This window comes from Ranitomeya variabilis, chromosome 6 (assembly GCF_051348905.1).
Source record: "Ranitomeya variabilis isolate aRanVar5 chromosome 6, aRanVar5.hap1, whole genome shotgun sequence".
Lineage (NCBI taxonomy): Eukaryota > Metazoa > Chordata > Amphibia > Anura > Dendrobatidae > Ranitomeya > Ranitomeya variabilis.
Window position 1 is genome coordinate 199938874 of NC_135237.1, and position 26269 is coordinate 199965142.

Sequence of the window (26269 nt, forward strand, 5' to 3'; positions counted from 1 at the left end):
GCCAAAGTGTCTGCGATAAGTAGGATAGGCGTCCTTAGCTATGATGGTTCTTGGTTGCAAATCTTTAGGGAAACCTTTTGTACACTTCCCCAGATCCATACAGGGAGAATTTGGGTTGTGTTCTCCACACGGACCATGAATCATATGTTGGAGAACAATTTTATGGAGCTGAGGGTAGTGGGTAGGATTGGGAATTTCAGCCCACACTGTATTGTCTATGTCCTCCTCAGTCCTTAATTTGGAGTTGCTGTCCAGAATAATCAAAATGTGAGCGTGTGGAAGGCCACGTTTTTGAAATTCAATTACATGAACCATAGCGCAAACTTTCCCAAATAATCCGTTGTTAATGTCTTTTAAGAGTGCTTCCAGTTTTATTTTGAAAACACGTGCCACCAAATCAGGTCTATGTTCCACACGCTGCCAAGGTTCCAAATTCTCAGTAATCTCATTCCATTTCGGATTACAGGTCATGGTGATGAATAGATCAGGACGACCATATTTAGTCACAATAGCCATGGCATCCTGGTACCACTGCTGCATATTCCTGGGACTGCCTTCAAACGAAGATGGTAAAATGACCGTTTTTCCAATGGGGATGCCGTTCTCAATGGATTTTTTCTGGAGATGTTCCTGGAGTACACAATAATCCTCTACTTTCAAATCCTTTTGGTGTTGACGGATATAATTTAGGCGATTTGCCTCGATTTTCACAAAAGCATCCACTAAGTACTGCTGAGTGAGTTTACCACCATTCAGGAGTGGATTAAACTGATTACGGACAGACAGCACATAGCAGTAATATTGCAGTTGTGTAACTCTGCGTGGACTTTGCCCTTGTTGCTTGAGGCCATCATGCCAGCCCTGGTCTCCGTAAGGGAAAAATAAAGGATAGAGTAAAGCATCTAAATTACTGTGTAGAATGCTGACCTGTTGTGTTCTTGGCGCCAAAGGATTTTTGGGGTCCGGTTGTAAATGTATTAAAATATCACGATTAAATGGTGGCTCTCCATTGTCATTTTCAAATACGACAGCAACTTCATTGACAGTTGGATTATTATATCGGCGAGGGTCTTGATTCCGATCTTGTTTAAGGGCCATGATGATATTTGGCATGAGAGTGCCATTAGCTTCAGCTTTAAGATGTTCTTCATGTTCCACATCTCGTAACATTTTGTAGGCAGCAACAAAGGGATTCACATTGTCTAACTGAAGAGCAATTATACTCATCAAAGTGGGATGACATTTTTGATTTTGTTCACAGTTTAAACGTTGTTCATTCGCGGTAGCGGTATCCAAAATATACAGTTGGGCATAAGCTGGAACTTGATCATCACTGGGATGTAGGGTTCCAGTACGATGATATATTTGTCCATGTATACGGAAACAGTAAGGGCCATGTCCAGGTGGAGGGGATATATTGGCACCCATGGAGGCGAAAGCAAATGAGCTGTTAATACTACGAATATTTTCCATGAGATTCTTACTGAACTCACTCTCCCCTGTCAGCAATCGTTTAAAGACCTCGGGATATTGGGGTATAGGTATATGCACTTTACTCTTGTGACAACACAGAGTAAAATTTTTATCTGCTGGTATCTCAGCATTAAAATGTAATGCTTGACAATGTTCACATAAATAGTTCATAGGACCACAGGAGTGTTCTTCTATGGTACTGTCATCATTAGTAAAACCTGTAGGATGTTGAGGTACAGGTTGTGGTAACGGAGCATTGGAATGTTTCTTTAAGCCAACATATATAAAGAGTGGACCTGGTAGAGGATCTTCACTGTCCACAGATTCAATCACTGAGGAGTTGGAAGGTGTATCGTGGTCAGGGTTTATTAATATGGAGGTGCAAGCGTTTTTTTTGCGCCGTTCACGGCGTGCACCAGCTGCATTTGGTAATGGTTTGTTTGTTGCTTTAGAAGAGTCAGGTGTGAAGCATGTCTTATAAGCAAACTTAACGGTGTACAGGCGACGGCGTTTATCATTTGGAGTGTAAGTAGGACAGTGTTTGCGCTTACGTGCAGATTTACCAACGGTTAAAGGAGCTTCAGGCTGCACACATTCTATGAATGGAGACAAAGAAGCTGTATTGTGGGCAGAATCTATGACTGAGGACGTGGAAATATTATGTTTGCAACGTTGAGAGCGTGCAGCAGCAGCTTTATTACTTAATCGATTAGTTTTGTCCTCAAAAGACTCATTAGTAATGCGTTTATTGCAAGCAGCATTAACAGTGTCCAGGCGCTTCTGTCTGTCCTCTGTAGTCTCGTTAGCACGCTGTTTGCGCTTACGTGCGGCATCGGCGGCTTTTCGCTCTGCGTCATTGGTATACTTATTATCAGACCTGATGTTACGTGCGCCATCAGCAGCTTTGGGCTCTGTGTCATTAGTATACTTAACAGTGTTCAGGCGCTTTCATCTATCCTCTGTACTCTTGTTAGCACGCTGTTTGCGCTTACGTGCAGCATCGGTGTCTTTTCGCTGTGCGTCATTGGTATACTTATTATCAGACCTGATGTTACGTGCGCCATCAGCAGCTTTGGGCTCTGTGTCATTAGTATACTTAACAGTGTCCAGGCGCTTGCATCTATCCTCTGTACTCTTGTTAGCACGCTGTTTACGCTTACGTGCAGCATCGGCGGCTTTTCGCTCTGCGTCATTGGTATACTTATTATCAGACCTGATGTTACATGCGCCATCAGCAGCTTTGGGCTCTGTGTCATTAGTATACTTAACAGTGTCCAGGCGCTTGCATCTCTCCTCTGTACTCTTGTTAGCACGCTGTTTGCGCTTACGTGCAGCATCGGCGGCTTTTCGCTCTGCATCATTACCATACTTTATATCACACCTGATCTTACGTGCGCCATCAGCAGCTTTGGACTCTGTGTCATTAGTATACTTAACAGTATCCAGGCGCTTGCATCTATCCTCTGTACTCTTGTTAACACGCTGTTTGCGCTTACGTGTGGCATCGGCGGCTTTTCGCTCTGCATCATTACCATACTTTATATCAGACCTGATCTTACGTGCGCCACCAGCAGCTTTACACTCTGTGTCATTAGTATACTTAACAGTGTCCAGGCGCTTCCATCTATCCTCTGTACTCTTGTTAGCACGCTGTTTACGCTTACGTGCGGCATCGGCGTCTTTTTGCTCTGCATTATTAGTATACTTTATATCAGACCTAATCTTACGTGCGCCATCAGCAGCTTTGGGCTCTGTGTCATTAGTATCCTTACTATTAGAGCTCATGTTGGCTAAGCTAAACAGCTTTAAGCGTGGTGGTGGCAAACAACAGGTTAATAAGAGGCAGTGTCAGGTAGTAGGAAAATAGCCAGGTAATAATAGGCAATAGTTCTTTGCAGGAATACAGATATTAATAAATAGGCAGTTTATATTGCAGAGAAATTGCTGGGCAATAATGGACAATGTCCTTATGTGGCAAATAATAGAGCAATATACCCAGTGTGGCAAAGAAGAGGTTAATAAACGGCAGTCTCTCAGTATAACAGTCAGTGAATAATAGGCAGTATATGGAGAAAACACCAAACAAAAGTTCAAAATTGGTGTGAAAATGTCACTGAACCACTTCACAACTAAATATATATAGTTTTGGTAAATGGTATTATCATTTTTTTTACGAAATTCGGCAGGAGCTTGAAGAGCGATGTCACTGGGACCGCCTCCACGCAGTAGAAACTTGCTGTGAGGTAAAAATTCAAAAATCACACCAAAATGGCGGGCGGAGTGTGTCACAGTACGGCACATTTCTGATTGGTCGCTCGCGGCAGGCGGCAACCAATCAGAAAAGTGCCGCGCACCACGAAGGCATATATTTTTGTCCACCCTGAGCGGGTGTAGGACGCTGGTGACGTCACTTATCTCCGGACATTATCTCCGGACAAAGCCACGGAAGTTGGCACAAATTGCCGGAAGTAGTATTCTAGGCAATTATATATTAGATTTGAATGTTATCAGTGTTTACCTTTGAACGTTTATATTGTATTGTCCTGTCACCAGCCATGTGTACGATTATCGGCCGAAAGCCTCTCTGGAACCAATAATCACCCCATGTAAAGGTATCTTTATAAGTTAAAGATTCAGAATACTATGACTTTTATCATATCCTGAACAGTCAAGTTTTTTATGAACTGTTAAGGTTTTCTGGTTGAAGTAAAAAAAACTCTTGAGTGTTTACAGTTTGAAACCATAAAATGTTGAAAAATTATGTCATTCTTGAGTATATCACTCAATGGTGCTCATAAACGTGTCAAATTTGATCTATAATATACTTTAATATACGTTACTTTAATCTTTAATATACTTAAGAACAGGGCCCCAGACATCACACAGGGGGTCTGAAACACCGCACAGTGGTCCAAAATATCGCTGTGCTCTGCCTGGGGCCCCATATGCTGCCTGGGGCCCCTGTGCTCTGCCTGGGGCCCCATATGCTGCCTGGGGCCCCTGTGCTCTGCCTGGGGCCCCTGTGCTCTGCCTGGGGCCCCATGTTCTGCCTGGGGCCCCTGTGCTCTGCCTGGGGCCACTGTGCTCTGCCTGGGGCCCCATATGCTGCCTGGGGCCCCTGTGCTCTGCCTGGGGCCCCATGTTCTGCCTGGGGCCCCTGTGCTCTGCCTGGGGCCCCTGTGCTCTGCCTGGGGCCCCATATGCTGCCTGGGGCCCCTGTGCTCTGCCTGGGGCCCCATATGCTGCCTGGGGCCCCTGTGCTCTGCCTGGGGCCCCATGTTCTGCCTGGGGCCCCTGTGCTCTGCCTGGGGCCACTGTGCTCTGCCTGAGGCCCCATGTTCTGCCTGGGGCCCCTGTGCTCTGCCTGGGGCCACTGTGCTCTGCCTGGGGCCCCATATGCTGCCTGGGGCCCCTGTGCTCTGCCTGGGGCCCCATATGCTTCCTGGGGCCCCTGTGCTCTGCCTGGGGCCCCTGTGCTCTACCTGGGACCACTGTGCTCTGCCTGGGGCCCCATATGCTGCCTGGGGCCCCTGTGCTCTGCCTGGGGCCCCTGTGCTCTGCCTGGGGCCCTATGTTCTGCCTGGGGCCACTGTGCTCTGCCTGGGGCCCCATAGGCTGCCTGGGGCCCCTGTGCTCTGCCTGGGACCACTGTGCTCTGCCTGGGGCCCCATATGCTGCCTGGGGCCCCTGTGCTCTGCCTGGGGCCACTGTGCTCTGCCTGGGGCCCCATATGCTGCCTGGGGCCCCTGTGCTCTGCCTGGGGCCCCATATGCTGCCTGTGGCCCCTGTGCTCTGCCTGGGGGCCCTGTGCTCTGCCTGGGGCCCCATGTTCTGCCTGGGGCCCCTGTGCTCTGCCTGGGGCCACTGTGCTCTGCCTGGGGCCCCATATGCTGCCTGGGGCGCCTGTGCTCTGCCTGGGGCCCCATATGCTGCCTGGGGCCCCTGTGCTCGGCCTGGGGCCCCTGTGCTCTGCCTGGGGCCCCATGTTCTGCCTGGGGCCACTGTGCTCTGCCTGGGGCCCCATAAGCTGCCTGGGGCCCCTGTGCTCTGACTGGGACCACTGTGCTCTGCCTGGGGCCCCATATGCTGCCTGGGGCCCCTGTGCTCTGCCTGGGGCCACTGTGCTCTGCCTGGGGCCCCATATGCTGCCTGGGGCCCCTGTGCTCTGCCTGGAGCCCCATATGCTGCCTGGGGCCCCTGTGCTCTGCCTGGGGCCCCTGTGCTCTGCCTGGGGCCCCATGTTCTGCCTGGTGCCCCTGTGCTCTGCCTGGGGCCACTGTGCTCTGCCTGGGGCCCCATATGCTGCCTGGGGCCCCTGTGCTCTGCCTGGGGCCCCATATGCTGCATGGGGCCACTGTGCTCTGCCTGGGGCCACTGTGCTCTGCCTGGGGCCCCATGTTCTGCCTGGGGCCACTGTGCTCTGCCTGGGGCCCCATAGGCTGCCTGGGGCTCCTGTGCTCTGCCTGGGACCACTGTGCTCTGCCTGGGGCCCCATATGCTGCCTGGGGCCCCTGTGCTCTGCCTGGGGCCACTGTGCTCTGCCTGGGGCCCCATATGCTGCCTGGGGCCCCTGTGCTCTGCCTGGGGCCCCATATGCTGCCTGGGGCCCCTGTGCTCTGCCTGGGACCACTGTGCTCTGCCTGGGGCCCCATATGCTGCCTGGGGCCCTTGTACTCTGCCTGGGGCCACTGTGCTCTGCCTGGGGCCCCATATGCTGCCTGGGGCCCCTGTGCTCTGCCTGGGGCCACTGTGCTCTGCCTGGGGCCCCATATGCTGCCTGGGGCCCCTGTGCTCTGCCTGGGGCCCCATATGCTGCCTGGGGCCCCTGTGCTCTGCCTGGGGCCCCTGTGCTCTGCCTGGGGCCCCATGTTCTGCCTGGGGCCCCTGTGCTCTGCCTGGGGCCACTGTGCTCTGCCTGGGGCCCCATATGCTGCCTGGGGCCCCTGTGCTCTGCCTGGGGCCCCATATGCTGCCTGGGGCCCCTTTGCTCTGCCTGGGGCCCCTGTGCTCTGCCTGGGGCCACTGTGCTCTGCCTGGGGCCCCATAGGCTGCCTGGGGCCCCTGTGCTCTGCCTGGGACCACTGTGCTCTGCCTGGGGCCCCATATGCTGCCTGGGGCCCCTGTGCTCTGCCTGGGGCCACTGTGCTCTGCCTGGGGCCTCATATGCTGCCTGGGGCCCCTGTGCTCTGCCTGGGGCCCCATATGCTGCCTGGGGCCCCTGTGCTCTGCCTGGGGCCCCTGTGCTCTGCCTGGGGCCCCATGTTCTGCCTGGGGCCCCTGTGCTCTGCCTGGGGCCACTGTGCTCTGCCTGGGGCCCCATATGCTGCCTGGGGCCCCTGTGCTCTGTCTGGGGCCCCATATGCTGCCTGGGGCCCCTGTGCTCTGCCTGTGCTCTGCCTGGGGCCCCATGTTCTGCCTGGGGCCCCTGTGCTCTGCCTGGGGCCACTGTGCTCTGCCTGGGGCCCCATTTGCTGCCTGGGGCCCCTGTGCTCTGCCTGGGGCCCCATGTGCTGCCTGGGGCCCCTGTGCTCTGCCTGGGGCCCCTGTGCTCTGCCTGGGGCCCCATGTTCTGCCTGGGGCCACTGTGCTCTGCCTGGGGCCCCATATGCTGCCTGGGGCCCCTGTGCTCTGCCTGGGACCACTGTGCTCTGCCTGGGGCCCCATATGCTGCCTGGGGCCCCTGTGCTCTGCCTGGGGTCACTGTGCTCTGCCTGGGGCCCCATATGCTGCCTGGGGCCCCTGTGCTCTGCCTGGGGCCCCATATGCTGCCTGGGGCCCCTGTGCTCTGCCTGGGGCCCCATAGGCTGCCTGGGGCCCCTGTGCTCTACCTGGGACCACTGTGCTCTGCCTGGGGCCCCATATGCTGCCTGGGGCCCCTGTGCTCTGCCTGGGGCCACTGTGCTCTGCCTGGGGCCCCATATGCTGCCTGGGGCCCCTGTGCTCTGCCTGGGTGTAGGACACTGGTGACGTCACTTATCTCCGGACATTAGCTCCGGACATTAGCTCCGGACATTATCTCCGGACATTATCTCCGGACATTAGCTCCGGACAAAGCCACGGAAGTTGGCACAAATTGCAGGAAGTAGTATTCTAGGCAATTAATCTCCGGATATTAGCTCCGGACATTAGCTCCGGACATTAGCTCCGGACATTATCTCCGAACATTAGCTCCGGACAAAGCCACGGAAGTTGGCACAAATTGCAGGAAGTAGTATTCTAGGCAATTATATATTAGAAAATTCAGAGGCAAGGTACTGGAAAACAGAGGATACTCTATATTCTGACCATCCCATTATATAGATAGTAATTACATACAAAGTATTTTAATATATATAATATATGTTCAACTGTCCATCTGATATACATACAAAAATAAAGTAATAAAGTGTCTAGTGCTATAATTTGTAGGTATAAGAATACCTTAACAATGTATGAGCGCTAGATGGCGCTATTGTATTTTTTCAAATTGCTATATAAACATTTTATTACAATGAAACCTTATGGAAATGCTCATAGTTATTGTTAGGTGTTACTTGTGTTGACTTATATAGGTATACTTTGTATTAAAACCATCGCAAACAAATATATCATAAGTCCACCATTAATGTAAACATCTCATCAAGAGAGTATATTCTAAATATGGATTCCGTAAAGATCATAAGGGTGAACACACATACAAGTATCAAAAATCAATAGAAAGTATGCTTTACCGTATATATCACTGTAACCTAGGTGGGATATAGAGAACCTCGCGCCCCGACGCGCGTTTCGCCCAGCTTCTTCTGGGCGCCCTCCGGAATAATAACAATAACTATGAGCATTTCCGTAAGGTTTCATTGTAATAAAATGTTTATATAGCAATTTGAAAAAATACAATATAGAGTAATCTCTGTTTTTCCAGTTTCTTGCCTCTGAATTTTAATATAGCACTGTTGTATGAATTAATAAAAAAATGTATTTATGATAATTCATTTTGTGTTGTCACTTCAATTTTTAATTTTTTTGCCCCTTATGAAATTTATTTGAAGGGATGTGCAAAAAAATATATGGTATGGTTTCATGTATCTGAAGTATTGCCCGTATTGATGGGCCAATAATTTAGTTGTAAGGACTTTTTGTCTTGATAGAATGGGCACTTATATATCATGCAGCTAGTAGAAGTCCTGTATTATGTATTAAAAGCGAACAATTCTATTTCGCTATTCAAGCCTTTGGATATAAGAGTGTTAATTTCAAAAATCCACCTGCTCTCTTCTCGTGACATTTGGTGAATAAAATTGCCCTGTCAACAACTCTTTTTAACTATTTTGATTCCAGTGACTATGATATCTTTAATTGAGCCCCCATGATACTTTTCAAAGTGTTGTAATAAAGGATGGCCCATGAATTTATTACTAATATTGCGCAAATGCTCTGCAATTTTTACACTCATTGGGCGTATAGTTCACCCTATGTATAATTTCCCACAGGGGCATTTCATACCATAAATTACCCCCTGGGTGGTGCATGTAATAAAGTCCTTGATGCCGACTTCCGTGGACTGGTTGGCAATGGTAAATTGTTTTTTGGTGCCTAGTTTTTTACATGATAGTCATCTTTTACATGGAAAAAACAAAAGGAAGATGTTGCGGGTCAAGAGCTCGTAAATTGGGGGGTTTGGAAATCATTGGTGCACTTATATTGCCCAAATTGTTAGCCCTCCTATATATAAATCTGGAACGTTCTGGTAATGATTCCCCAATGACCTTATCCTCCTTTAGGATACTCTAATGTTTATATACAATTCTTTTCGAGATTTTACTGTTGGAATTGTGCTGAGTTATAATAGGGACTTCCTCATTTGTCAAATAATTCCTGGTTTTCTTCTTATGTTGGAGTAATTTTTCACATGGTAATTTTTCCACCAGCTCTCTCGTTCGTGTCAACAAGTTCTTATCATATTCTTTATGATGGAACCTTTCAATTAAAGTATCAGCCTCTATGTCAAAGTCATGTGCCTTTGAACAGTTCCTATGAGCTCTTATGAATTGGCTTTTAGGGACATTCATAAGCCAACTCAGAAGATGGCAACTCTCCAAAGAAATGTAGTTGTTGGAATCTGTGGGTTTCTGGTAGGTTTGAGTTTGAATTGTATTTTCCCTCTATAAAAATTTTCAAATCTAAAAAATTAATTTCTTTGGTGCAGGTGGTAGCTGTAAAATTTTAAAAAATATTGATTTATATTTAATTCATTAATAAAATCGGACAATAAATTGGGACCACCAGACCAAATAAAAACAATGTCATCAATAAAACGCTGCCATAGGACCAGGTTCGTCCCCATTGAGCCACCCTGGTAGATGGTTTCCTGCTCCCACCTGCCCACATACAGGTTGGCGTAACTGGGGGCGAACCTGGTCCCCATGGCAGTCCCCCACTGCTGGGAGTAATAGTGCATCCCATACCGAAAGTAGTTGTGGGTTAGTATAAACTCTATACAATCCATAACAAAAGCAATCTGCTCCTCAGGTGTAGTACCATTTTTGGATATAAAATGTTGGACCGCTTCACAGCCCTTTTCGTGTTGAATGATAGTGTATAAGGAGGTGATATCAAGAGTTCCCATAGTATAATGCTCTTCCCATTGAACAGTTTGTAAAATTTGTAAAATATGGGAGCTATCTTTCAAATAAGACGGGAGTTTAGGGCATAATTTTTGTAGATGACAATCTACAAATTTAGATAGGTTGGCTGTGAGACCTCCTATTGCTGAAATTATAGGTCTCCTGGGTGGATGGACTGGATCTTTATGTACTTTAGGTAGATAATAAAAATATGGAACTCTGGGATGAGTAGTGTTAATAAAATCAAATTCAAATGCTTGTTTAAAAAACCTTTTTGAAGTCCTCCTTTAATTAAATAGTGCATCTCTTTAAGATAATTGTCTGATGGGTCCACCGATGGTACTTGGTAAGTGTGTGTGTCCCCCAGTAGACGTAAAGACTCTTTATTATAGTCAGCAATGTTTAAAATAACTACACCCCCTCCTTTATCTGCTGGTCTAATAGTAATCTCTTTATTATCTTGTAATTTTCGAATCGCCTTTCGCTCCTCATTGGACAGATTATATTTTAATTTTGCGCATTTTTTATTAGATACTAGATGGCAGCCCGATTCTAATGCATCGGGTATTCTAGAATATGTATGTAGTTTATTTATGAAGATTTTAGAATAATGCATCGAATACACAGGATTTGGCCAATTCGCGGCCGGACTGCGTCTGTCGCTGATTGTTCGCGGCCGGCCATGTAGTATATAACAGCCCACGTAGTAAATAGCACAGCCACGTAGTATATTGCACAGCCACGTAGTATATAGCACAGCCACGTAGTATATAGCACAGCCCACGGAGTATATGGCACAGCCCACGGAGTATATAACACAGCCCACAGAGTATATAGCACAGCCCACGGAGTATATAGCACAGCCCACGGAGTATATAACACAGCCCACAGAGTATATAGCACAGCCACGTAGTATATAGCACAGCCACGTAGTATATAGCACAGCCCACGGAGTGTATAACAGCCCACATAGCATATAACACAGCTCATGTAGTATATAACAGCCCACGCACGCAGTATATAACACAGCCCACGTAGTGTATAGCACAGGCCACGTAGTGTATAGCACAGGCCACATAGTGTATAACACAGGCCACGTATTGTATAACACAGCCCAAATAGTGTATAACACAGGCCACGTAGTGTATAACACAGGCCACGTAGTGTATAACACAGCCCACGTAGTATATTGCACAGCCCACGTAGTATATTGCACAGCCCACGTAGTATATTGCACAGCCCACGTAGTATATAGCACAGCCCATGCAGTATATTGCACAGCCCACGTAGTATATAGCACAGCCCACGTAGCATATTGCACAGCCCACGTAGTATATTGCATAGCCCACATAGTATATTGCACAGCCCAAGTAGTATATTGCACAGCCCACGCAGTACATTGCACAGTCCACGTAGTACATTGCACAGTCCACGTAGTACATTGCACAGCCCACGTAGTATATTGCACAGCCCACATATTATATTGCACAGCCCACACAGTATATAGCAATGTTGGCATCATATCCCTGTTAAAAAAGAGAATTAAAATATAAAATAGTTATATACTCACCTTCCGTTGGCCCCGGATCCAGGCGAAGCGGTTACCGACGCTCCTCGCATGCTCCGGTCCCAAGAGTGCATTGCGGTCTTGTGAGATGATGACGTAGCGGTCTCATGAGACCGCTACGTTATCATCTCGCGAGACCGCAATGCATGGAGCGGTCACCGGAGCGTTGCGAGGAGCGGGAAAGGCCGGTTCTGAATCCGAGGTGCCGACGGACGGTGAGTATATAACGATTTTTTATTTTTAACATTAGATCTTTTTACTATTGATGCTGCATAGGCAGCATCAATAGTAAACAGTTGATCACACAGGGATAATAGCAGTGGTAACGGAGTGCGTTACTCGCGGCATAATGCCGTCCGTTACCGCTGCCATTAACCCTGTGTGAGCGCTGACTGGAGGGGATTATGGAGCGGGCACTGACTGCGGGGAGGAAGGAGCGTCCATTTTGCCGCCGGACTGTGCCCGTCGCTGATTGGTCGTGGCCGTTTTGCCGCGACCAATCAGCGACTTGGATTTCCATGACAGACAGGGGCCGTGACCAATGAATATCCGTGACAGACAGACAGACAGAAAGACAGACAAAAGGACAGACGGAAGTGACCCTTAGACAATTATATAGTAGATATTTCTAATGTCATAAATAACATTTTTCTGAAAAGCCTCAAAGGCTTCTGAGTATTCTTGAATGGTATGGAAGTTTGATTTCTTTTTTAGTGAAGTATGTTCATAGGGGGTCATAAACTTCCATGGAGCCTTTGGGGACATTTATAATCAGTTTCTTTTTCATATAATGTTTTTTAATAGCCAGCCTCCTCATGAATAGCTTGATACCTGCAAAGGCCTGAAATTTGTCAAACTTGGTGCTAGGTGCATATTTTAGGCCTTTACTTTATATTTTTTGTTGTTGTTCTAGAGGAACTATTTTATTTTTCTGTTGTTGGAGTTGTTTACTCTTTTTTTTTGTAGATTGCCCGTCCCTACAGCCTCTTTTCCGTATTAGTTTTGGCCTACCTGAAAAAAAGGAAGATGGCTTTGTTTAGTTTTCTGTTGTGACTTTCTCTGTTCTACGGGGTGGGTTGGGAGGTTTCTTACTATTGATGATTGGAGGCTACAATTTCTTCCAGGGATAGATGGGGAGTTTTCAATATTTTCAAGTGTCGAAAATCTGTTCTGGATGGCCACAGAAGGTAGTGGGGTAGAGATGTCTGGTGTGACACCCTGAGGAAGTTGATTATCACTTATTTCTGTGCCAGGTATGTTGTTAGTCCCTTCATCAATATTAAGGTTTTCCATATCAGAAGTGAGGTGAATTGAGAACCTTTCTCTTGATGTTAAGAGTGAACTCTCACCCCCTTGTATTTCATCCATCGTTATTAATTGACTATCACTCCTTGGAGAAGGATAATCCTCATTACTAGTTCCCCCATGGTTGTGATTATTATAATTATTCTGAGTTGAGTGAAACTGTCTGTTCTCACTATCTAATATTAGGTCCCTTCCAAATTTCTTCTGTTTCTTTTCTATTATTTGTTTTTCTTTCAGCCTTATCCTTCTACGTAAACTCGTGGAAAGGTGAATAATTTCTGGGTGCTTTTCAAATGGTTTAATATCTTCAAATAAACCAGAAATTTCAATTTGTATTTTAATCAACTTGGTTCTTCTTTTCTCAGTAATGAAGGATACTGTCCGTTTAGAGAAGTCATTAAATATGGCGTCCCATTGCGCCATAGTTTCTGAATTCCCAATATTTCCCAGCGGGGCGTCTGTTACAGGCCAGAACGGCGCCCCAACTTCTTGGGTATCATTTTTCTTTTTTTCCCTTGCTCTGGACTCTGGTTATGATGTCATACCATGGTGGAAATTGAACCACTTTCAAACAAGAGGACCTACACACCATAAGAACTGCTCTCAGTTCGGACCATCATTCGTACGCCGCTATCCTTTTTCAGAGAGGTAATTTGATATTTTCTTTTTTGGCTTTATCTGAGTATCAAGGTTTTCTCTTCCTTTTATATTGCATAGCTTTATTCCAATATTAGGTTGGATTTTTTTTTTTTAAGTGTTCTCAGTTTCTTAGCGCAAATATAAATTTCTCTTTTACAAATGGTGTTATAAAGTATTCTAATTTACTGAGATAATGACTTTTGGATTTTCATTGGCTGTAAGCCATAATCATCAACATAAACAGAAATAAACACTTGAAATAGATCACTCTGTTTGTAATGACTCTATATAATATATACTCCCTGACAGAAGTTATGTTGCTTATCCTTGGTATGTAAATAAAAGCTTATAACCTAACCTTATATTCATCCATTGGTTGTATAAATTATTCTTTTGAAAGCTGAAACCCTCCGAAATGTGGTTTAGGTTAATAAAATAAATTGGCATCAATGCAGAAATATTGATCAGTTAATGGACACAGAATGGTCAGATTTTTGCAAGACAAAAGTTTTGTCGCCTGGTCATATAATGCATCCAATTCTAGTTTACATCGTCACCTGTGCTCAGTAAATGATCGGTTAATTAGTGTGTGTGTATAAAAAGAAACTCAGCACCCCAGACCTTCACTTGAACAGCAACTTGAGCTCTGACAACATCCCAAAAAACCACCCTGCGACCAAAGCCTGGATTATCAAGAGGCTTAAGACTAGATCCACTGCAGAGGTGGCTGACTCCTATAATGTGTCTCAGCGTCAAGTACAAAGAATTAGAAAAAAGATTTGAAGAGACTGGAGATGTGTTTGACAAGCCCAGGTCCAGCAGACCCCGCAAGACAACTGCTCAGGAGGAACGTTTGTTGGTAAGAAAATCCAAAGCAAGCTCCTCTTCCACTGCAGCAGAGCTTCAACAGGCCTGGTCACTTCAAGTCCCTGTTTCAACTAAAACAATTTGTAGGATTCTGTCTGTCAGGACTCTGAACATTTTTTACCTTTTGTGCATTACTGCCCTTTTTCAAGATGGCGTCTTTGGTCTCATGTGCACTGTGTCTCCTGCTATAAAACTCCACCCGAGCCTTCAGTCTGTGCTAGAGTATTCTGCCTTGCATCCAGCTCCTGACCTCTGATTACTCCCTGGCTATACACCTGCTCCTGTGAACCTGTGTGGTGATCCTGCTACTCTGCTCTGAGTTCCTGCTGCATACACAAGTTTCCAGTAATCCTCCTTCATCTGCTGTTCGTGTTTACCTCCGTCTGCATTTGCTGGTCATGTAAGCTGTTGCTGCTTTGCAATAACCTGAGACTATTAACCAGGCTTCCCTGGTTGAGCTAAGATATGATTTGAACTGCCTAATAAGCATATCTATCTGTGCCTGGACTAAGACAAGGATTTATTCGTGTCAAGTATCCTCAAGAATAATTGTGCTTCATAGACTTTCTGCTTCATTGCATTTTCCTCTGAAGTTAACTATAGACTGCTAAGCTGCGTTTATTATTTGCACCAAGTGTTGTAGACTTGAGTTTCTCTCTGCACCTGTTTGAATCACCGTGTGATAATATAGACTTTACCACTTATAAAACTGTCTCCTGTAGTTGTCTTGTTCCACGCAAAGAGTCTCCTGAGTTATCCCCTATAATTATTACACTGTCTCGAAATGGCCTCCATGGTCGAATCAGTGCCCAGAAGCCAGCACTAAACAAAAGGCAAATAAAAAACCGTGTGGCATTTGCAAAGTCCCACAGCCTGCTAAACAGATGGACGCTGGAAAAGTGGCAGAAGGCGAATTTCTCTGATGAATCTTCAGTAGAGTTACACCACAGCCACCGCAAATACTGCAGGAGACCTACTGGAGCCCGTATGGATACAAAATACACCCAGAAAACAATTAAATTTGGTGGTGGAAAGATCATGGTCTGGGGTTACATTCAGTATGGGAGTGTGCGAAAAATTTGCAAGGTGGAAGACAATATCAATAGCCTAAAATATCAAAAAGTATTAGCATCCTCTAATATTCCAAATTATAAAAGGGGTCAAATTCTGCAGCAGGATGGTGCTCCATCTCATACATCCATCTCTACAACAAAGTTCCTCCAGGCAAAAAAGATCAAGGTGCTCAAGGACTGGCCAGCCCAGTCACCAGACATGATCATCATTCAGCATGTTTAGGGTAGGATGAAAGAGGAAGCTTGGAAGACAAAACCAAAGAATCTAGATGAACTACGGGAGGCGTGTAAGACTGCATTTTTTGCTATTCCTGATGACTTCATTAATAAATTGTATGAATCATTGTTGAACCGCATGGATGACACACAAAATATTAAATATGACTCTAAAAGCACCACAAGCACCAATGTTATGCAAAATATATTTGTATTTTAAGTTAATTATTTGTTTGAATATCACATTACTTTCTGTGGGCGACAAAACTTTTGTCTTGCCAAAATCTGACCATTCTGTGTCCATTAACTGATCAATATTTCTGTATTGATGCCAATTTATTTTCTTAACCTAAACCACATTTCGGAGGATTTCAGCTTTCAAAAGAATAATTTATACAACCAATGGATGAATTTAACGTCAGGTTATAAGCTTTTATTTACATAACGGATAAGCGACATAACTTCTGTCAGAGAGTGTATGAGTTTCACTTTTTGTATTGAAAAACTGAAATACATTAACTTTTTGATGATATTCTAATTTAGTGAGAAACACTTGTATATGTATATAAGTATATATAAAATGTGTGTGCATGTATTTTGTATATATCTGTTATGTGCTGCATATATAATACTGTAAGTGTAATGTCATCATTAGAACCCAACTGTAAGCAAAGTTTATATCTAATATATGCGCTTTACATTAGGGTTTGTTCACATGGTGATTCTGCAGTGAGTCCAATGGATTCTATCTGAATTCCTGAGGGAGCCATAGACAAGAATAATAGAAACGAAGTTCAGATTAACTTCTTTTATTGCTTTTTTTATAAAGTGTCTCCTTGTTTGAACAGGCACAGATATATATATATACATATATATATACTAGATGGCAGCCCGATTCTAAAGAATCGGGAGTCTAGAATCCATATATACTTTATTTATTCAAATGTAAGAATAATTTGGTGGGCGGGGACCCTCGGCTTCCGATTTGGTTGGCGGGGCCCCACGGCCTCCGATTTGGTGGGCGGGGTCCCTCTGCCTCCGCTTTGGTGGGCGGGGCCGCTCGGCCTTCGATTTGGTGGACGGGGCTCCTCGGCCTCCGATTTGGTTGGTGGGGCCCCTCAGCCTCCGATTTGGTGGGCGGGGCCCCTTATCCTCCGATTTGGTGGGCGGGGACCCTCAGCCTCCGATTTGGTGGGCGGGGACCCTCAGCCTCCGATTTGGTGGGCGGGGACCCTCGGCCTCCGATTTGGTGGGCGGGGACCCTCGGCCTCCGATTTGGTGGGCGGGGACCCTCGGCCTCCGATTTGGTGGGCGGGGACCCTCGGCCTCCGATTTGGTGGGCGGGGACCCTCGGCCTCCGATTTGGTGGGCGGGGACCCTCGGCCTCCGATTTGGTGGGCGGGGACCCTCGGCCTCCGATTTGGTGGGCGGGGACCCTCGGCCTCCGATTTGGTGGGCGGGGCCCATCGGCCTCCGATGTGGTGGGCGGGGCCCCTCGGCCTCCGATTTGGTGGGCGGGGACCCTCGGCCTCCGATTTGGTGGGCGGGGACCCCCGGCCTCCGATTTGGTGGGCGGGGCCCCTCGGCCTCCGATTTGGTGGGCGGGGCCCCTCGGCCTCCGATTTGGTGGGCGGGGCCCCTCGGCCTCCGATTTGGTAGGCGGGGCCCCTCGGCCTCCGATTTGGTGGGCGGGGACCCTCGGCCTCAGATTTGGTGGGCGGGGACCCTCGGCCTCCGATTTGGTGGGCGGGGACCCTCGGCCTCCGATTTGGTGGGCGGGGACCCTCGGCCTCCGATTTGGTGGGCGGGGCCCCTCGGCCTCCGATGTGGTGGTCGGGGCCCCTCGGCCTCCGCTTTGGTGGGCGGGGCCGGGCCCCTCGGCCTCCGCTTTGGTGGGCGGGGCCGCTCGGCCTTCGATTTGTTGGGCGGGGCTCCTCGGCCTCCGATTTGGTTGGCGGGGCCCCTCGGCCTCCGATTTGGTTGGCGGGGCCCCTTATCCTCTGATTTGGTGGGCGGGGACTCTCGGCCTCAGATTTGGTGGGCGGGGACCCTCGGCCTCCGATTTGGTGGGCGGGGCCCCTCGGCCTCCGATTTGGTTGGTGGGGCCCCTCGGCCTCCGATTTGGTGGGCGGGGACCCTCGGCCTCCGATTTGGTGGGCGGGGACCCTCGGCCTCCGATTTGGTGGGCGGGGACCCTCGGCCTCCGATTTGGTGGGCGGGGACCCTCGGCCTCCGATTTGGTGGGCGGGGACCCTCGGCCTCCGATTTGGTGGGCGGGGACCCTCGGCCTCCGATTTGGTGGGCGGGGACCCTCGGCCTCCGATTTGGTGGGCGGGGCCCATCGGCCTCCGATGTGGTGGGCGGGGCCCCTCGGCCTCCGATTTGGTGGGCGGGGCCCCTCGGCCTCCGATTTGGTGGGCGGGGACCCCCGGCCTCCGATTTGGTGGGCGGGGCCCCTCGGCCTCCGATTTGGTGGGCGGGGCCCCTCGGCCTCCGATTTGGTGGGCGGGGCCCCTCAGCCTCTGATTTGGTAGGCGGGGCCCCTCGGCCTCCGATTTGGTGGGCGGGGACCCTCGGCCTCCAATTTGGTGGGCGGGGACCCTCGGCCTCCGATTTGGTGGGCGGGGACCCTCGGCCTCCGATTTGGTGGGCGGGGCCCCTCAGCCTCCGATTTGGTGGGCGGGGCCCCTCGGCCTCCGATGTGGTGGTCGGGGCCCCTCGGCCTCCGCTTTGGTGGGCGGGGCCGGGCCCCTCGGCCTCCGCTTTGGTGGGCGGGGCCGCTCGGCCTTCGATTTGTTGGGCGGGGCTCCTCGGCCTCCGATTTGGTTGGCGGGGCCCCTCGGCCTCCGATTTGGTTGGCGGGGCCCCTTATCCTCCGATTTGGTGGGCGGGGACTCTCGGCCTCAGATTTGGTGGGCGGGGACCCTCGGCCTCCGATTTGGTGGGCGGGGCCCCTCGGCCTCCGATTTGGTTGGTGGGGCCCCTCGGCCTCCGATTTGGTGGGCGGGGACCCTCGGCCTCCGATTTGGTGGGCGGGGACCCTCGGCCTCCGATTTGGTGGGCGGGGACCCTCGGCCTCCGATTTGGTGGGCGGGGACCCTCGGCCTCCGATTTGGTGGGCGGGGACCCTCGGCCTCCGATTTGGTGGGCGGGGACCCTCGGCCTCCAATTTGGTGGGCGGGGACCCTCGGCCTCCAATTTGGTGGGCGGGGACCCTCGGCCTCCGATTTGGTGGGCGGGGCCCCTCGGCCTCCGATTTGGTGGGCGGGGCCCCTCGGCCTCCGCTTTGGTGGGCGGGGCCAGGCCCCTCGGCCTCCGCTTTGGTGGGCGGGGCCGCTCGGCCTTCGATTTGGTGGGCGGGGCTCCTCGGCCTCCGATTTGGTTGGCGAAGCCCCTCGGCCTCCGATTTGGTTGGCGAAGCCCCTCGGCCTCCGATTTGGTTGGCGGGGCCCCTCGGCCTCCGATTTGGTGGGCGGGGACTCTCGGCCCCCGATTTGGTGGGCGGGGACCCTCGGCCCCCGATTTAGTGGGCAGGGACCCTCGGCCTCCGATTTGGTGGGCAGGGACCCTCGGCCTCCGATTTGGTGGTCGGGGACCCTCGGCCTCCGATTTAGTGGGCGGGGACCCTCGGCCTCCGATTTGGTAGGCGGGGCCCCTCGGCCTCCGATTTGGTGGGCGGGGTCCCTCTGCCTCCGATGTGGTGGTCGGGGCCCCTCGGCCTCCGCTTTGGTGGCCGGGGCCGGGCCCCTCGGCCTCCGCTTTGGTGGGCGGGGCCGCTCGGCCTTCGATTTGGTGGGCGGGGCTCCTCGGCCTCCGATTTGGTTGGCGGGGCCCCTCGGCCTCCGATTTGGTTGGCGGGGCCCCTCGGCCTCCGATTTGGTGTGTGCTCTGCCTGGGGCCACTGTGCTCTGCCTGGGGCCCCATGTTCTGCCTGGTGCCACTGTGCTCTGCCTGGGGCCCCATAAGCTGCCTGGGGCCCCTGTGCTCTGCCTGGGACCACTGTGCTCTGCCTGGGGCCCCATATGCTGCCTGGGGCCCCTGTGCTCTGCCTGGGGCCACTGTGCTCTGCCTGGGGCCCCATATGCTGCCTGGGGCCCCTGTGCTGTGCCTGGGGCCCCATATGCTGCCTGGGGCCCCTGTTCTCTGCCTGGGGCCCCTGTGTTCTGCCTGGGGCCCCTGTGCTCTGCCTGGGGCCACTGTGCTCTGCCTGGGGCCACTGTGCTCTGCCTGGGGCCCTGTGCTCTGCCTGGGGCCCCATATGCTGCCTGGGGCCCCTGTGCTCTGCCTGGGGCCCCTGTGCTCTGCCTGGGGCCCCATATGCTGCCTGGGGCCCCTGTGCTCTGCCTGGGGCCCCTGTGCTCTGCCTGGGGCCCCATGTTCTGCCTGGGGCCCCTGTGCTCTGCCTGGGGCCACTGTGCTCTGCCTGGGGCCCCATATGCTGCCTGGGGCCCCTGTGCTCTGCCTGGGGCCCCATATGCTGCCTGGGGCCCCTGTGCTCTGCCTGGGGCCCCTGTGCTCTGCCTGGGGCCCCATGTTCTGCCTGGGGCCCCTGTGCTCTGCCTGGGGCCACTGTGCTCTTCCTGGGGCCCCATGTTCTGCCTGGGGCCACTGTGCTCTGCCTGGGGCCCCATAAGCTGCCTGGGGCCCCTGTGCTCTGCCTGGGACCACTGTGCTCTGCCTGGGGCCCCATATGCTGCCTGGGGCCCCTGTGCTCTGCCTGGGGCCCCATATGCTGCCTGGGGCCACTGTGCTCTGCCTGGGGCCCCATATGCTGCCTGGGGCCCCTGTGCTCTGCCTGGGGCCCCATATGCTGCCTGGGGCCCCTGTGCTCTGCCTGGGGCCCCTGTGCTCTGCCTGGGGCCCCATGTTCTGCCTGGGGCCCCTGTGCTCTGCCTGGGGCCCTTGTGCTCTGCCTGGGGCCACTGTGCTCTGCCTGGGGCCCCATATGCTGCCTGGGGCCCCTGTGCTCTGCCTGGGGCCCCATATGCTGCCTGGGGCCCCTGTGCTCTGTCTGGGGCCCCTGTGCTCTGCCTGGGGCCCCATATGCTGCCTGGGGCCCCTGTGCTCTGCCTGGGGCCCCATGTTCTGCCTGGGGCCCCTGTGCTCTGCCTGGGGCCCCATATGCTGCCTGGGGCCCCTGTGCTCTGCCTGGGGCCCCATATGCTGCCTGGGGCCCCTGTGCTCTGCCTGGGGCCACTGTGCTCTGCCTGGGGCCCCATAGGCTGCCTGGGGCCCCTGTGCTCTGCCTGGGACCACTGTGCTCTGCCTGGGACCACTGTGCTCTGCCTGGGGCCCCTGTGCTCTGCCTGGGGCCACTGTGCTCTGCCTGGGGCCCCATATGCTGCCTGGGGCCCCTGTGCTCTGCCTGGGTGTAGGACACTGGTGACGTCACTTATCTCCGGACATTAGCTCCGGACAAAGCCACGGAAGTTGGCACAAATTGCAGGAAGTAGTATTCTAGGCAATTATATATTAGAGATATATATATATATATATATATATATATATATATATATATATATATATATATATATTTATATATATTGTGGGGACTGGCTCGGGTGAGCAGAGGTAGGGCCGTGGTAACGAGGCAACACTCAGGCTTACAGTCCAAACTTCAGTGGTTTATTGGCACTTTAAACAGTCCATGACAGAAAGTAAGAGAAAAAAACAAACATACTCCAGCTTGGAGAACCACTGGTCTCAGACTCACCCTTTATATGGGACGGGCTTAACTAAGCGGCTGCCAAGTCAGCGGCTTCCGCCAGGTGCCATTCCCAGGGTTGCTAACAGTCATGTCACTGTCCTTTGCGGCATATGTGGCAGAGAAAAACAGTTCAGGCTCATTCCAGCCCAGCTCCAAAAACAGAATAACATGTGCCAAACAAAAGAAACTCCATTACATAGTCTATAGCCACACCCACAGGTGAGGTACCCATCACATGGGCTGATCACGTGATCGTGACATCACTGCAGGTCCTCAACCTTAGGAAAATAACAGGCCAAAACTTATCCTGCTGGGAGAAATATATCTTCCGTCCAGCACTACACTTTTACTGCACCACAATATATATACAGTACAGACCAAAAGTTTGGTCACACCTTCTCATTTAAAGATTTTTCTGTATTTTCATGACTATGAAAATTGTACATTCACACTGGAGGCATCAAAACTATGAATTATCACTAGTGATGAGCGAATATACTTGTTACTCGAGATTTCTCGAGCATGCTCGGGGGTCCTCCGTGTATTTTTTAGTACTCGGAGATTTAGTTTTTCTTGCTGCAGCTGAATGATTTATATCTGTTAGCCAGCATAAGTACATGTGGGGATTCCCTGACAACCAGGCAATCCCCACGTGTACTTATGCTGGCTAACAGATGTAAATCATTCAGCTGCTGCAAGAAAAACTTAATCTCCGAGCACTAAAAAATACTCGGAGCACCCCCAAACATACTCAAGAAATCTCGAGTAATTAGTATATTCGCTCATCACTAATTAACACATGTGGAATTATATACTTAACAAAAAAGTGTGAAACAACTGAAATTATGTCTCATATAGTGATGAGCGAACACTAAAATGTTCGGGTGCTCGTTGTTCGAGTCGAACATCTCCCGATGTTCGAGTGTTCGTTTCGAATAACGAACCCCATTGTAGTCAATGGGAGACTCGAACATTTTTCAGCGGGACCAAAGCTCTGCACAGGGAAGGTCGCCTAAAAACCTGGGAAGCTCAGAAAATGATGGAAACAACACTGGAATGGACAGGAAACAGCAGGGGCAGCATGCATAGTTGCCTCTGAGGCTGCCCAAATGCACCATTACGCCAAATTATGGCCAACAGCTTTGTGGTGACAGAGTGACCCACTTTGATGAGGTAGCAGGTGAAACACACCGAAATTGAGCCTGACACAGCATGGCAGCTATGGGCACGGCATGCGGAGGCAGCATCAGGCCGGAGAGCGGCACAGTGACGGACCCTTGAGGAGGCGGCAGCAGCATCATTCCTTACACATTGAGGCCACAGAGTGGCACAATTACATAGTTTGGAGGTAGCGAAGACCCAGCATGTGGAGGCGTCAGCACGGAGAGTGGCACGGTGACGGACCCTTGAGGAGGCGGCAGCAGCATCATTCCTTACACATTGAGGCCACAGAGTGGCACAATTACATAGTTTGGAGGTAGCGAAGACCCAGCATGTGGAGGCGTCAGCACGGAGAGTGGCACGGTGACGGACCCTTGAGGAGGCGGCAGCAGCATCATTCCTTTCACATTGAGGCCACAGAGTGGCACATTTACATAGTTTGGAGGTAGCGAAGACCCAGCATGTGGAGGCGTCAGCACGGAGAGTGGCACGGTGACGGACCCTTGAGGAGGCGGCAGCAGCATCATTCCTTACACATTGAGGCCACAGAGTGGCACAATTACATAGTTTGGAGGTAGCGAAGACCCAGCATGTGGAGGCGTCAGCAGCGTCAGCACGGAGAGTGGCACGGTGACATGACAGACTTCAGTTTGAGCTGCTTTAACACGGTGGCGAGTGGAAATCTGTAGAAATCCATGCTTTATTCATCTTGATAAGCGTCAGCCTGTCAGCGCTGTCAGTTGACAGGCGTGTACGCTTATCGGTGATGATGCCACCAGCTGCACTGAAGACCCGCTCTGACAACACGCTAGCGGCAGGGCAAGCCAGCACCTCCAAGGCGTACAGTGCCAGTTCTGGCCACGTGTCCAGCTTTGAAACCCAGTAGTTGTATGGAGCAGAGTGATCATGCAGGACGTTGGTATGGTCACCTAGGTAGTCCTTCACCATCTTTCTGTAAATCTCGCCTCTACTCTGTCTAGACTGTGGATTGGTGGCATACTCTTGCATGGGTGACATAAAACTGGCAAAGGCCTTGGAGATTGATCCTCTGCCAGCGCTTGACAAGCTGCCTGCTCCCCTCCTCTCCCTCGCTTGTTGGCCCTCAGAACCACGTCCTCTGCCGCTAGCGGTGTCAGATGGGAAGGCTATTTTCAGCTTGTGCACCAGGGCCAGTTGGTATTGATGCAGTCTCATACTCCTTTCCTCTATAGGAATTAGAGTGGAAAAGTTGTGCTTGTACCGGGGGTCCAAGAGGGTGAACACCCAGTAATCGCTGGTGGAAAATATTTTTCTCACGCGAGGGTCACGGGAAAGGCAGCCTAACATGAAGTCAGCCATGTGCGCCAGAGTCCCAACACGTAAGAATTCCCCCTCCGCAACAGGCCGACTCTCCATTTCCTCCTCCTCCTCCTCCTCCAACTCCTCCTCCTCAGCCCAAACACGCTGAACTGAGAAGAGGGAATGGGTACCGTCTTCAGTCTCGCCCACAGTCTCCTCCTCTTCATCCTCATCTTCCTCCTCCCCCTCCTCAGTTACACTCTGAGAAACAGACTGGCTGGTGTTCTGGCTCTCAGTCAACTCTTCTTCCCCCATCTCCTGTGACAATCGATGCGCCTCAGACTTCATGCTGAGCAATGATTTTTTCAGCAGACAAAGCAGCGGGATGGTGACGCTGATTATGGCGTCATCCCCGCTGACCATCAGTGTTGACTCGTCAAAGTGGCTTAACACCTTACATATATCAGACATCCACGTCCACTCCTCATTGTAGATTTGAGGAAGCTGACTAACTTGACTACCGGTTCTGGTGGAAGTGGTCATCTGACAGTCTACAATGGCTCTGCGCTGCTGGTAAACCCTGTTTAACATGTGTAGGGTGGAATTCCATCTCGTTGGCACGTCGCACAACAGTCGGTGAGCTGGCAGTTGTAAGCGCCGTTGCACTGCCCTCAGGGTGGCAGCATCAGTGGTGGATTTGCGGAAATGGGCACAGATGCGTCTCACCTTGGTGAGCAAATCTGACAGATTGGGGTAGGTCTTGAGGAACCGCTGAACCACCAGATTGAACACGTGGGCAAGGCATGGAACGTGTGTGAGTCTGCCCAGTTGCAGAGCCGCCACCAGATTACGCCCGTTGTCACACACGACCATGCCTGCTTTCAGGTTCAGCGGCGCCAGCCAAAGATCCGTCTGAGCCGTCATGCCCTGTAACAGCTCCTGGGCAGTGTGCCTCTTGTCACCTAAGCTCAGCAGTTTTAGCACCGCCTGCTGGCGCTTGCCCACTGCGGTCCTGCTGCGACTGCAGCTGCCGACTGAAGGTGGCGTGTCCACGGATGGAAATTTACAAGTGGTGTTTGTGGAGGAGGAGGAGGAGGAGGAGGAGGAGGGGGGAGAAGTATAGTAATCCTGGGAAACAGTCACCGAGGTAGGCCCCGCAATCCTGGGTGTGGGCAACACATGAGCTGACCCCGGTTCAGACTCTGTCCCAGCCTCAACCAAATTAATCCAATGTGCCGTCAGGGAGATATCGTGTCCCTGCCCCCCAGCACTGGTCCACGTGTCCGTGGTTAAGTGGACCTTTTCTGTAACCGCGTTGGTCAGGGCACGGTTGATGTTCTGAGACACGTGCTGGTGTAGTGCTGGGACGGCACATCGAGAAAAATAGTGGCGGCTTGGGACGGAGTAGCGAGGGGCAGCCACCGCCATCAGGTTGCGGAATGCCTCCGTCTCCACCAGCCTGTAGGGCAGCATCTCCAAACTCAGGAGTTTGGAGACGTGGACATTTAAGGCCTGTGCATGTGGGTGGGTGGAGGCATATTTGCGCTTGCGCTCAAATGTTTCATGCAAAGACAGCTGAACACTGCGCTGGGACACATTGGTGGATTGTGGGGGGGATGGTGAAGGTGCAGGGGTGGTTGCATGGCGGGAGTCGCTGGTGCCGGGCTCCTGGGCTGGGGAGTTACTGGCAGAGCCAGCATGTGACACAGGGGAAGGAGCAGCGGTGCGACCAGAAGGAGGTGAACGGCCTTGATTCCAATGAGTTGGGTGTTTAGCACTCATATGCCTGCGCATGCTGGTAGTGCTTAGGTTGCTAGTGGTGGCTCCCCTACTGAGCTTGGTGTGGCACAGGTTGCACAACACAGTCCGTCGGTCCTCCTCACTTTCTTTAAAGAAGCTCCAGACTTTAGAACACCGAGGCCTCGACCAAACTGGTTCACTTGTTGAACCTCTGTCTGATGAAATTACTCTGGCCCTGCCTCTCCCTCTGGTCGCACGTCTACCTCTTGCAACGTTTTCTGATGTTACACTTGCCTCCCCCTCCGAAGCACTCTCTTGACTAGGCCTAACAACCCAGCTGGGGTCAGTCACCTCATCATCCACCGGCTCCTCCTCCTCCCATTCATCAGCCTGCTCCCCCCTGGGAATTACTGCACTGACAAGCACCTCACTGTCTGACACCCGTGTCTCATCCTCAGACACCTCTCCACAGACTATTTGTAAATCCCCACTTTCATCACCCACAGACTGGGAAAGCTCTCTATTTTGGGCATCGGGACAGACCCACTGGTCAGGTTGCTGCTCAGCAGTGCTTTGTGAATCTAGGAAGGGTTGGGAAAACAGTTCCTGGGAGTATGCAGGATTTGAATCACTAATTTCC

At 51.1% G+C, this 26269-nt stretch overlaps 1 long non-coding RNA gene across 1 annotated transcript in view; it reads left to right on the forward strand.

Moving 5' to 3' along the window:
• Positions 1-13373, forward strand: part of LOC143781060 (uncharacterized) — a 94836-nt gene extending 81463 nt beyond the window's left edge. Inside the window, exons 2-3 of the long non-coding RNA XR_013216524.1 lie at positions 13186-13215; positions 13314-13373. This is a non-coding gene — a long non-coding RNA (uncharacterized LOC143781060). The remainder of the gene's footprint in view (positions 1-13185; positions 13216-13313) is intronic.
• The last annotated feature ends 12896 nt before the right edge of the window (positions 13374-26269 follow it).